The sequence below is a fragment of the Impatiens glandulifera genome, chromosome 5 (genome assembly GCF_907164915.1).
Source record: "Impatiens glandulifera chromosome 5, dImpGla2.1, whole genome shotgun sequence".
Taxonomy (NCBI): Eukaryota; Viridiplantae; Streptophyta; class Magnoliopsida; order Ericales; family Balsaminaceae; genus Impatiens; species Impatiens glandulifera.
In genome coordinates, this window is record NC_061866.1 from 41,842,424 (window position 1) to 41,853,792 (window position 11,369).

The following is an 11,369-nucleotide window of genomic DNA, read 5'->3' on the forward strand; positions in this document are numbered from 1 at the left end:
TAGAAGCTAGGAAAGTAACCCAAGTAAATTTGGAGTAATCATCAATAACTACCATAGTATAATGCATGCCTCCTAAACTAGTTACTCTAACCGGACCGAACAAGTCCATATGCAACAGTTCTAAACATCTTTCAGATTGATAATTTCCTTTACTTTTAAAAGATGATTTCACTTGTTTTCCCATTTGACATGCAGCACATACTTTATCTTTTGAAAATTTAACATTTGGAAAACCGTGAACCAGTTCCTTGGAACAAATAAAGTTAATCGTTTTGAAATTCAAGTGATTTAACCGTTTATGCCAAAGCCAATTTGGATCATTTCCGGCTATCATACACACAGGTTTTTCGAAATCAGTTTTCCAGTTTACTTTGTAGATGTTTCCTATCCGGTTACCGGTTAACAAAGTGTCATCATTTTGATTTTTGACTAAACATGAGTTTTTATGAAATTCAACCTTATAGCCCACATCACACATTTGGCTTATGCTTAGTAAATTAAAGCTTAGTTTTTCTACCAATAGCACGTTATTTATGGATAATTCACCATGGACAATCTTACCTTTGCCCACGATTTTACCTTTTGAATTATCCCCGAATGTGATGAATGCTCCAGTTTCGTACTTGATGTCGGTCAGTAGTTCCTTGTTTCCGGTCATGTGCCTTGAGCATCCACTGTCCAAGTACCATTCAGAATTCTTCAACCGATTGCTCCTCCTAACCTGCAACAAACAATTATTTACAACTTTTTGGTACCCACATTTAGTTGGGTCCATGGTTGATTAGTCCCTTTGGGATCCAGACTTTAATTAGTCGGATCACTTTCCCGGTTGTTGTTTTGATAATATTTGGCTTAACTTCTTGGCCGTTGCTCAAGAATGCCTTATGTGGTGATGGACTTCTTTGATGTCGGTTTTTATTATTTTTATTGTTGTTTGGTTTCCGGTTGGCTTTCCTTCTCTCAGGATTAAGCCATTTTTCAGATTCATTGGGACCTACATACTTAAGCGTTTCTTCCGGTTTTAGGTCATTTTCGGTTTGTGAACTTTTGACAAATTTTATAAATGGAAGATTATTTTTCGTTAGTTTCATCCCGTTAGATTGTTTTGTTTCATTTTGTTTACTTGGATCATAACCGATACCATATCTACATTTCGGATGTCGTTTATAGTTACACATTTGTTTCACTGCTTGACGTGATCTCTCCCACGCAGCCGTGACGTACATTGCTCGTTCATCGGTTTCCATTACCGGTTGAACTGTCTCCTCATTATCCGAGAATAGTTCATCCGGTTCATGTGTTTTGATCTCATATGTTTTATCGTTTTCATTATTTATTTGTTCGGTTTTAGGTTCTACAGATGTTGGTATATATGCAGATATATTTCTGAACTCAGCAACCATTTGGTTGAGTGCAGATACTAGATCTTCTTTAGTAAACTCATCAGAAGAAAAATCAAATACCTCTTCGTCGTTTGCCATGAAGCATGTTACTTTCTCTTCACCATCTTCATTGTCGGAATATGCCCACTCGCTTCCACCGTCGGATGCAATGAGAGCTTTTTGGATCTCCTTTCCTTCATCAGCATGTTGATCATCATTTCTTCGGTAGTCGTTTCGTTGGTTATTGTTGTTTCCCCGATAATTGTTTCCTTGATAATTATTTCCCTGATACCGGTTGCCTTGATAATTATTCCCTTGATAATTATTTTTTGGATAATTTCCTTCCGGTTTTCTATCGTCTCTTCTTGGTTTTCTACACTCTGACCTGAAATGTCCAAAACCATCACAGTTATAGCATCTTTTGTTTGATTTATCTACATAGTTATAATTAAAGTCATTATTAGATGGTGGTTGGTTCTTCTTCATGAATTTCCCGAATTTCTGGGCTAGCATCGCCATCACATCGTCGGTTATTTGATCAGTGTTTTTGACTGGAGCCGGTGCGGTTGATACTAGAGCCGCCGGTTCCACCGATGTGACTAAGGCTCTTGTTGCGGTTGATGTAGATGTTTCATCTTCGATCCGAGAATTGATCTCGAATTCGTAGGCTTTCAAATCCTCAAACACATCATGCAACTTCATCTGCCCAAGGGTGCTGGACTCCCTCATCACCATGGTCTTGATATCCCACGTGCTTGGCAGTGATCTTAGGGCTTTGATGATCACTTCTCGGTTGTCATACTTCTTTCCGAGTGTTTGAAGCTCGCTTACTACGCTGGTGAACCGATTGCTAAATTCTTTCATATTTTCTCCCGGTTTCATCCTTATGTTTTTATACTTCTGCGTAGCCACCAAGATTTTATTCTCCTTGGTTCTTTCGTTTCCCTCGTGAATCTGAATAATCGTTTCCCAGGCTTCCTTTGCATTTTCGCACTCTGATATTTTGTTCAAAGTGTTGTTATCTATGGCTTTATAGATGTGCCTCATGCAATGGTTGTCCAGGTTGCTTCTTCTCCGATCTTCACTCGTCCACTGGCTTTCCTCCTTGTTGATCTTGATCGGTCCTTCTTTCAGGACTCGGCTCATCTCATCATCTAATGTTATCAGATGTAGATACATCTGTTTCTTCCAACTGCTAAATGCTTCGCTGTTTAGCATTGGCGGCTTGTCGCTGTGGGTCATGCTTCCCACCATCTTTGGTTGCTTGAGTGCTAAGAACCTGGCTCTGATACCACTTGTTAGGATCGGGGACGCCCTTGGAGGACCGGGGTGTTTTTCCGGTTTCGGTAAGGGTGACCGCTTACACAACACACAACTTGGTGATAGTCCGGTTAGAGACTAAAACCGTTCTCAGCACTGCACAACCTGTCACAGACTCTTGAACCGGGTTCAAGGGCGGAAATGTCTGTTTCAGGTTGAAGCAACGTTTGCGACTTTAGATGATGTTTAAGAAGGAGTCGGTTTAATGGAGGTGAGTGGCCGTTTTTTAGAAGAATGATTAGTTTTGCGGTTTACGTTTAGAAAGAGCGGGAAATGAAAGCGAATGAAAGGACATGAGACAAGGAAATTTGTTTATGGATGTTCGGAGCAAACCCTCCTACGTCACCCCTTCTTCTCAGGTTATGAGAAGGATCTCCACTAACTCTTTAGAGTTACAATCACACTTCCGGTCGAGCCCAACTTCGCTACTCGCCGGTTACACCAAACTCACACTTTGATGTAATACAACAACTCAACACAATATCACACGAATGACTTCCGATTTTAGGCAAACCGGTTTTAGAATATAACACTGTTTATCTCTCTAGAATTTAATGCTTTTTACAACTCATTAACTATTTCTGAACTTCTTCGAACTGCATTGAATGAAGACGATCCATCTTCCTTTTATAGCTGAAAATAGCTAACGGCTACTTTCTTCTCTCTCTTCTGGATTGGTTGATCGTCATCACGCCTGTTTGCAGAAAGGTTGCTTGCACGCTTCAACTTCCTCAACACCTGGCATTCATGCAGGTGACTCTGAACAGATGATGACGAAGCCGGTTTTCAGATTGATACACGTGTTGAACATCCGCTTCCGGTCGTCAGCATCGGATCACCAAGGTATCATTGCTTTCCTCCCATGCTTCTGATCGGATCCGATCTTCTTTTATTCTTTCGAGACACGTTTCTTCTGTCATGGTACGTCACTCTTGAGATTTGAATCTTCTGACTTTTGATCTGTACTTTCCGGTTTCTGTGTCTTGTGCATTATGATCCGGTTGGAGTGTAATCTTTTGTTCTTCGTTAACCGGTCGCTTTGAGAAGGTGAAGCCGGTTCTTGTGATCCTTTCACTTGATTACTTGGAGCCGGTTTCTTTGAAGTGGTAGCAACCGGTTCTTGACACAAGATTTCCGGTTCCGGTTTGTTAAGTACCTGCACATGAAATTTAACTTCTGTTTAGTTTGTCTGGCCGGTTCAAAAATTAATCTACTTAATTTTTCTATCAATTTCTCCCTTTTTGATTATTTAGAATAAATATTCAAAAATTGTAATGTGTGGCCGGTTTTAAGAAAATTAACTTACTTAATTTTTCTATCAATTTCTCCCTTTTTGATTATTTAGAATAAATATTCAAAAATTGTAATGTGTGGCCGGTTTTAAGAAAATTAACTTACTTAATTTTTCTATCAGGTACATACATATCAAATGTATCTTCACCAATGGTGGAGATACCTAACCTAGGTATATAGGGAGTGAATAGAAAGTGGTTGAAGAAAAATGCTAACACCTGCCTTCGTCTTGATTTGTCTCCCTCTCTTTGTCTTGTTCTTGTCTCTGGAATTTACAATCTCACATATTACATAGATTCTCGAGAACATCATCAACATGAAAATGGTACATACATATGGAATGTATCTTCATAAATTGTGAAAATACATAATCATATGTATCTAGAGAGTGAAGAGAAAGTAGTTGAAGAAACATAGCTTTTCTTCGTAACACCTGCCTTTGTCTTAATTTGCCTCTATCTCTCTATCTTCTTGATTTTCAAAATTAAATATCTATCAAAAAAGTGGACACTCATAACGAACTTCATTTCTTACTTCCATAAAATAAGATACTAATCAAAATCCGAGAAGACCCAAGACGAACTTCCTTGTCCACTTCTTCAAAATCATATATCTATCGAAAATGAGGACACTCAAGATAAACATCCATCGTCTACTTTCTCAAAATAAGATATTGATCGAAGCCGAGAAAACCCAAGATGAACTTCCATCATCTACTTTTTCAAAATCATATATTTGTCAAAAAAAAAATGAGGACACTCCAAACGAACATTCATCGTCTACTTCCTCAAAGTTAGATATTGATCGAAAGCCAAGAAGACTCAAGACGGGCTACCATCGTCTACTTTTTCAAAATCAGGTATCTTTCAAAAATTGAAGACACCCCAAACGAACATCCTTCGTCTACTTCCTCAAAGTTAGATACTAATCGAAAGAAAGAAGACCCAAGTCAAACTTTCACCATCTACTTCATAAAAAATAATTAGGTATCTAGCGACATCTCTTTACTTAAGCTCAAGATCTAGCAAAACATTTGTCACCCATCTTGACTTGAACTTTGCACACTTAACTAGTTTGAACCACATATTTCTCCTTGAACAAATTAACTTGAAGCACAAAAGAGACTCCCAACTTTATTATCAAGATTGTTATAGAAGTATTACAATGATTCTCTCATAATGAAAGCTTACACAAAACTCACAAGAAATCAATACTCTTAAGGAAAAAGACTTGGATTTTTAAAGTGTCCGACTACACCTTTAAATAAGCATCAATTAGTTCAATATCAATATTTTGTTCAAATCTCTCAAAAAGCTTCCAAAATATTCTTACAATATTTTCTAATTGTATTTCCATAACAAAAGATCTAATTTCCTTTTATGATAATTTTATTTCCTAATATAATTATACATCAAAAGTTATAATTTCCTTTTATTGAATATACATACATTTTCTTGTACTAAGATTATGTAACATGAATATACCATATTGGTAATATTGTAAATTTATTCTCAACACCACTCTATAGTCTCCAATGTTGAGTTAGTGTTTGTTTGTACGTGTAGATAGATGGAAGATATATCTAATAAGTTTCTTATTTTTTGCTAGTGAATGAGGGTGATGAAAAGTAAAAAAAAAATATTTTAAATATTAAAAATTGATCTTTAAAAAATAAAATGGATAAGATGGCAACGTGATATAAAATACTCGTTACTATTTCATAAATAGCTAATACAATACTATTATTATTTTTCAATAGCGACATTAATAGGATATCATAGCTAAATTATGTCTCTATTGCCTCCTATTTTATTATTGTTAACATATTTTAACTCATTTAATATATATTTGTAGTAAGTGTAAAAGTAATTCCTAATATCAAATATCCCTAGTTCAATTGTCCCTTATAACTTTTTTTTTAATTAAAGTTGAGGTCATATATAGATGTGAGTTATGTTGTATTCCTAACTTATATATATATATATATATATATAATTTAACACATTTTATATGTTTAGACCCAATGTATTCAATATGCCAGCACAGTTTTTGGAATATGAATATTCAACCCAAAGTGAAATAAATTATTCAAATTAATTATAGGTGTTAGGTTTGAATTTTAAGTTAATTCGTATTATGTTCACAAATAAGTGTGATTTGGGTAACATATTCTAAATTAATAATGTAATTAAATAAAATTATTTAATCCTTATAATAATAAAATATCACTGTATAAAATGGATATTGATTACCTAATTTTTAAAATTATATAATGTATTCATAGATTAATTATAATTAAATTAAATTAAATATTTTTGTAATAAATATTTTAGTGGTTATAAATATCAAATTAGTTGTATTCATTATTAAATATTAGATAGTAGTTAAACTATAAATGTTATATATTAATATTTTGAGTGCTTTACCAAATTGAAAATAGTTAAAAATAAATAAATAAATGATATACTGCTAGATAAAATATTTTTTTCTTAAAATTAAATGATATTAATACTGTTAAAGTGTCTCAATTCATACCAGCACAATATTTTGGATGAAATTCCAAAAATACATCATTATTGTGAAGAAGTATTTGTTTGGGGTTGTAGTCCTAGAATGGAACCCTAGCTATATTTCGGTAGGTTTTAAGTTCTACATTGATGACAATTGGATATTACACATACTATTTAGAAATACATTATTTTTTATATGTTTTCAATAAATTTCAATTTATAACTTAGTTTTTTATATAAAAAAAAAGATAATTGAGGATGAAACTATTATATTCAGAGATTACATACAGTAAATAATAAAGGGAAAATCTAAATAAAAAAATCTTGTTAGTAAATGCTCGCATACATAGAAAAAGAATGTACGTAAATATTCACACCTTAATTCAAATTGTAATAAAATTATTGGGAGAAATAAATCAAAACCCCAATATTGGTACACTAACACACCACAAACATAGAGTGATCACTCAATACACATTATAAAAAAAAACATAGCATTATTTGAGAACTCTTCAATGTAATAAACTCACATATGTTCTACTTTATTTATTTCTTCATATTTCCCTTATTTTTATTTCATAAAACATATGTTTACCATGATACACAATCTCATATCATTGTATATAAGAACCAAAAATAATAATGGGACTTCTCACTTTGTTTGTGCTTCCTATCCATGACAAAGAAGCCGAAACCGCTGCCACATGATTCATTATTCCCTCAACAATCAATGTAAATGACTTAATTTCTCCAACGTTAGTGAAAGAAAGTGTGCTCGGTACAACTCGTATTGTGAATGTAGGCGGAGTAAGAATCTTGGCGATGTATGTAGATCTTAATGATCCAACACTGGTAACTCTCCTATTAACGGAGACATTAAAAGGAGTATTTGACGGAACGATGGGGAAGGAAAATGAAGGCAAGTTAAGATTTAAAGAAGTTTTACTCCCATAATGAGTGCAAGCTATTTTGTCACCCGTAATAAGGCTCAACTGTTTGTTGGTGTAGTTTTGTCCACATAAGAACTAAAAAGTGTTTTTAACGGCGAAATTTTACGGCGGTATTTAAAACCGTAGTTAATACCTTATTTTTAACTGTGGTATATAAAACCGCCTTTAAAAGTCTTACATTTAACTACGGTATATAAAACCGCCTTTAAAAGTCTTACATTTAACTGTGGTATATAAAAACCGTAGTTAAAAGTCTTATCTTTAACTGCGGTTTTTTATACCGTAGTTAATGTCTTATCTCTAACGGTGTTTTTTCTGTTTTTTATACCTCAGTTAAAAGTTTTTACTTTTAACTGCGATATATTGATCCACATTTAAAAGTCTTATATTATTATAAATCATAAAAAAAATATTAATAAATATTAATTTTTATTATTTTAAAAATAGATTGAGATAAGTTTTAAAAGAGAATATTAGATAAGTTAATTAAGATATATATACTTTTAAAATATTATTTGATCAAATATTAATTCAATAAAAGATGAAATAGTAAAATATTATATTGAGACTTCGTATTTATATATAGTTTTATATCGTATCCACTTGATTTAGTTTATAAATAATTTTAAAAATAATATTAAATTTTATTAATATTTTTCTCTCTCATAATTAATTACTAATTAAATAATAGACGAATTTATCACTAATTATTTTTATAAAATAATATATATATATATATATATTAAGATAAAATATTTTTTTTTTATTTTTTAACCTTTATAATTTGGTATGCACTATTATATTTTTCAAATTATATTTTTTAAGTCAAATAAATTTTAAAAATATAGAAAACTAGTTTCTTTTATTTACATTATTAAAATATGTTTAATGAAGATTTGATATTGTCAAGACTATTTTTTTTTATTAATTAATAGAGATAAATTGTTATCAAATATTTATTTAAATTTTTTGTTGTATTATTTTATAAACTTATATTCTAATTATATTCATAAAATAATGTAATATATATATATATATATTACATTATTTTATGAATATAATTAGAATATAAGTTTATAAAATAATATAACAAAATTACAAATATTAAGATTTTTAAACCGTAATGTAGTTACAAGTATATACTAGTATATTTATTAATTAAAATGAAATATTGAAAAAATATATTATATATTATATATATATATATATATATATATATATTATATATGATGAAAGAGAATGATTTGAAGTTGAAAAAATGAAAGAGTGTAAGAATGATTTGAAATTAAAAAAAAATAAAAGAGTGTGAGGAAAATAAAAAATAAAATAGAGAAAGTTATTTAGTTTTTTCAACCAATTAACACATCATTCCCTCTCAATTCACTTTATATGTATATAAATTTTTTGTATAAAAGTAAGTTAAAAATAAATATTAATTTAATTTTAAAAAGCTAAATAAGATTATTTTTATGCATTATCTTAGAAATTTAATTAAAATATAAGTTTAAAGAAGTGACTGAGTCAATAATTAAATATTATCATAAATTAAAATATTAACCTATTATATCGGTTAAATTTAAATTAAATTTAGTTTCATAATTTTATATACATTTAATTTATAAATAATACTAAAAATAATATTAAATCTTATTAATATTTTTTTCTTTCACTAATTTAATAGACTAATTAATCACTAATTATTTTATAAAATAAAATTCAAAATAATTAAAAAAATTTAGTTTATAAGTTTATATTTATATATAACAAATGTCTTATACAAATAATTTGTTATGTGAATCACAATTATATAAAGATTTTAAATATTTTTTTTATTTAAAATTAGTTAATGTAATTATCACAATTAATGGTAAATTTAAATTGTGTCTTTTATAAAATAATATATAAATATATATTAAGATAAACTATTTATCATTTTTGTATAAACCTTTATATAATTTGGTATTCACTTTTATATTTTTAAGTGAAATAAATTCTAAAAAGATGAGTAATTAGTCATTTTTATCTCATTTAGATTCTTAAAATATGTTTAATGGAGATTTGATATTATCAAGATTTTTTTTATTGATTAATGGAGATAAATTGTTGTCAATTATTTACTTAGCATTTTGTTGTATTATTATTTTTAACTTATATTTTAATTAAATTCTTGAAATAATATAATAAATATACATATATATACTAATTAACATTATTAAGACTTTAAACCGTAATGAAATTAGTTATAACCAATATATAAATATATATATATATATATATATATATATATATATATATATATAGTGATTGAATCAATAAATATATATTATTATAAATTTAAATATTAAACTATTATATCGATAAAAAGATTTAGTTTCATAATTTTATATATATTTAGTTTATAAATAATTTTATATATATTTAGTTTATAAATAATACTAAAAGTAATATTAAATCTTATTAATATTTAATCACTAATTAAATAATAAATTAAATAATAGACTAATTCATCTCAAATTAATTCATAAAATTAAATTTTAATTAATAACAAAAGTCTAATTTATAACTTTATATTTATAAAAACTTGGTAATTTGTATCGTTCATCACACAGTTACATAAATATATATTTTTTTTATTTAAGATTAATTTTATATTAAATAATTTAATCATATTTACAAATAATATATCTAAATTTCAAATGATAATATATATATATATATATATATATATATATATATATATATATATATATATATATATATATATATATATTATATTCATATATTTTAATTGAAGATAAACTCTCTATCATTTTAGTCAACATTTATATCTAAATTACTTTTATAAAATTATATATATATATATATATATATATATATATATATATATATATATATATATATATATATATATATATAAACTCTTTATCATTTTTGTGTAAACTTTTATAATTCGATATATATCTTATGATAAACTCTTTATTAAATCAATTCTAAAAATATAAAAGACTAGTCATTTTTATCTAATTTACCTTCCTAAAATATTTTAATGAAGATTTGATCATTTCAATGACTATTTTCTTATTAATTAATGGAGATAAATTGTCATCAATTATTTATTTAGCAATTTTGTTATATTTGTTTTTGAATTTAGTTTAAACTCAAAGGTATTTGAAATTGTAATTTGTTTAATTATTAATAATATTTTTTGTATTTTAATTTATAATTTATAAATTATAAAATACAATAAAAATATTTTTGGTTTTTAATTAATGAAAATAAAAATAAAAATAAAAACTAATTAAGAAAGTGTGTGAAAGTATTTTTTTTATTTATTTCTAATTTATGTTTAGATCAATATTTAGGATTATTAATAATCTGGTAATCATAAGTAATAATAAAAGCTACGAAAAAATATAAATTTTTTAGTACGAGAATATTTTTTATAAAAAATTATTGTATATAAAATTTATAATTATATATCAGTTTTAATTAATATTAGTGTTTATTTTTTATAAAATTTGAACTTTATAAAATAAAATAAAATTTGTAATTTTTAAATAAAATAAATAAAATATAAGAATTTAATTAAAAAAATGAGATGCATATAATATCTTTAAATTATATAATATGTAAATTTATAAATATAATTGAGAATTATTGTATTTAATATTATGTAATTTTTAATTATATAAAATAATAAAAATATTAAGGAATTAAGGGTTATTTATTCCACTTCACCCAGTACTCCACTTTCTTCGGTTTCATCTTCCTCTTTTTGTGGAGCTTCAACCTACTCACTATCTAAAATCTCTATTCTCTTTTTGCGCATTATGTACCTTCCCTATTATCTTTATAGTGATTCACCTCACTCGGTACATTTGAAGAAGATTTTTTCATAGGTTCACCCGGCTCCC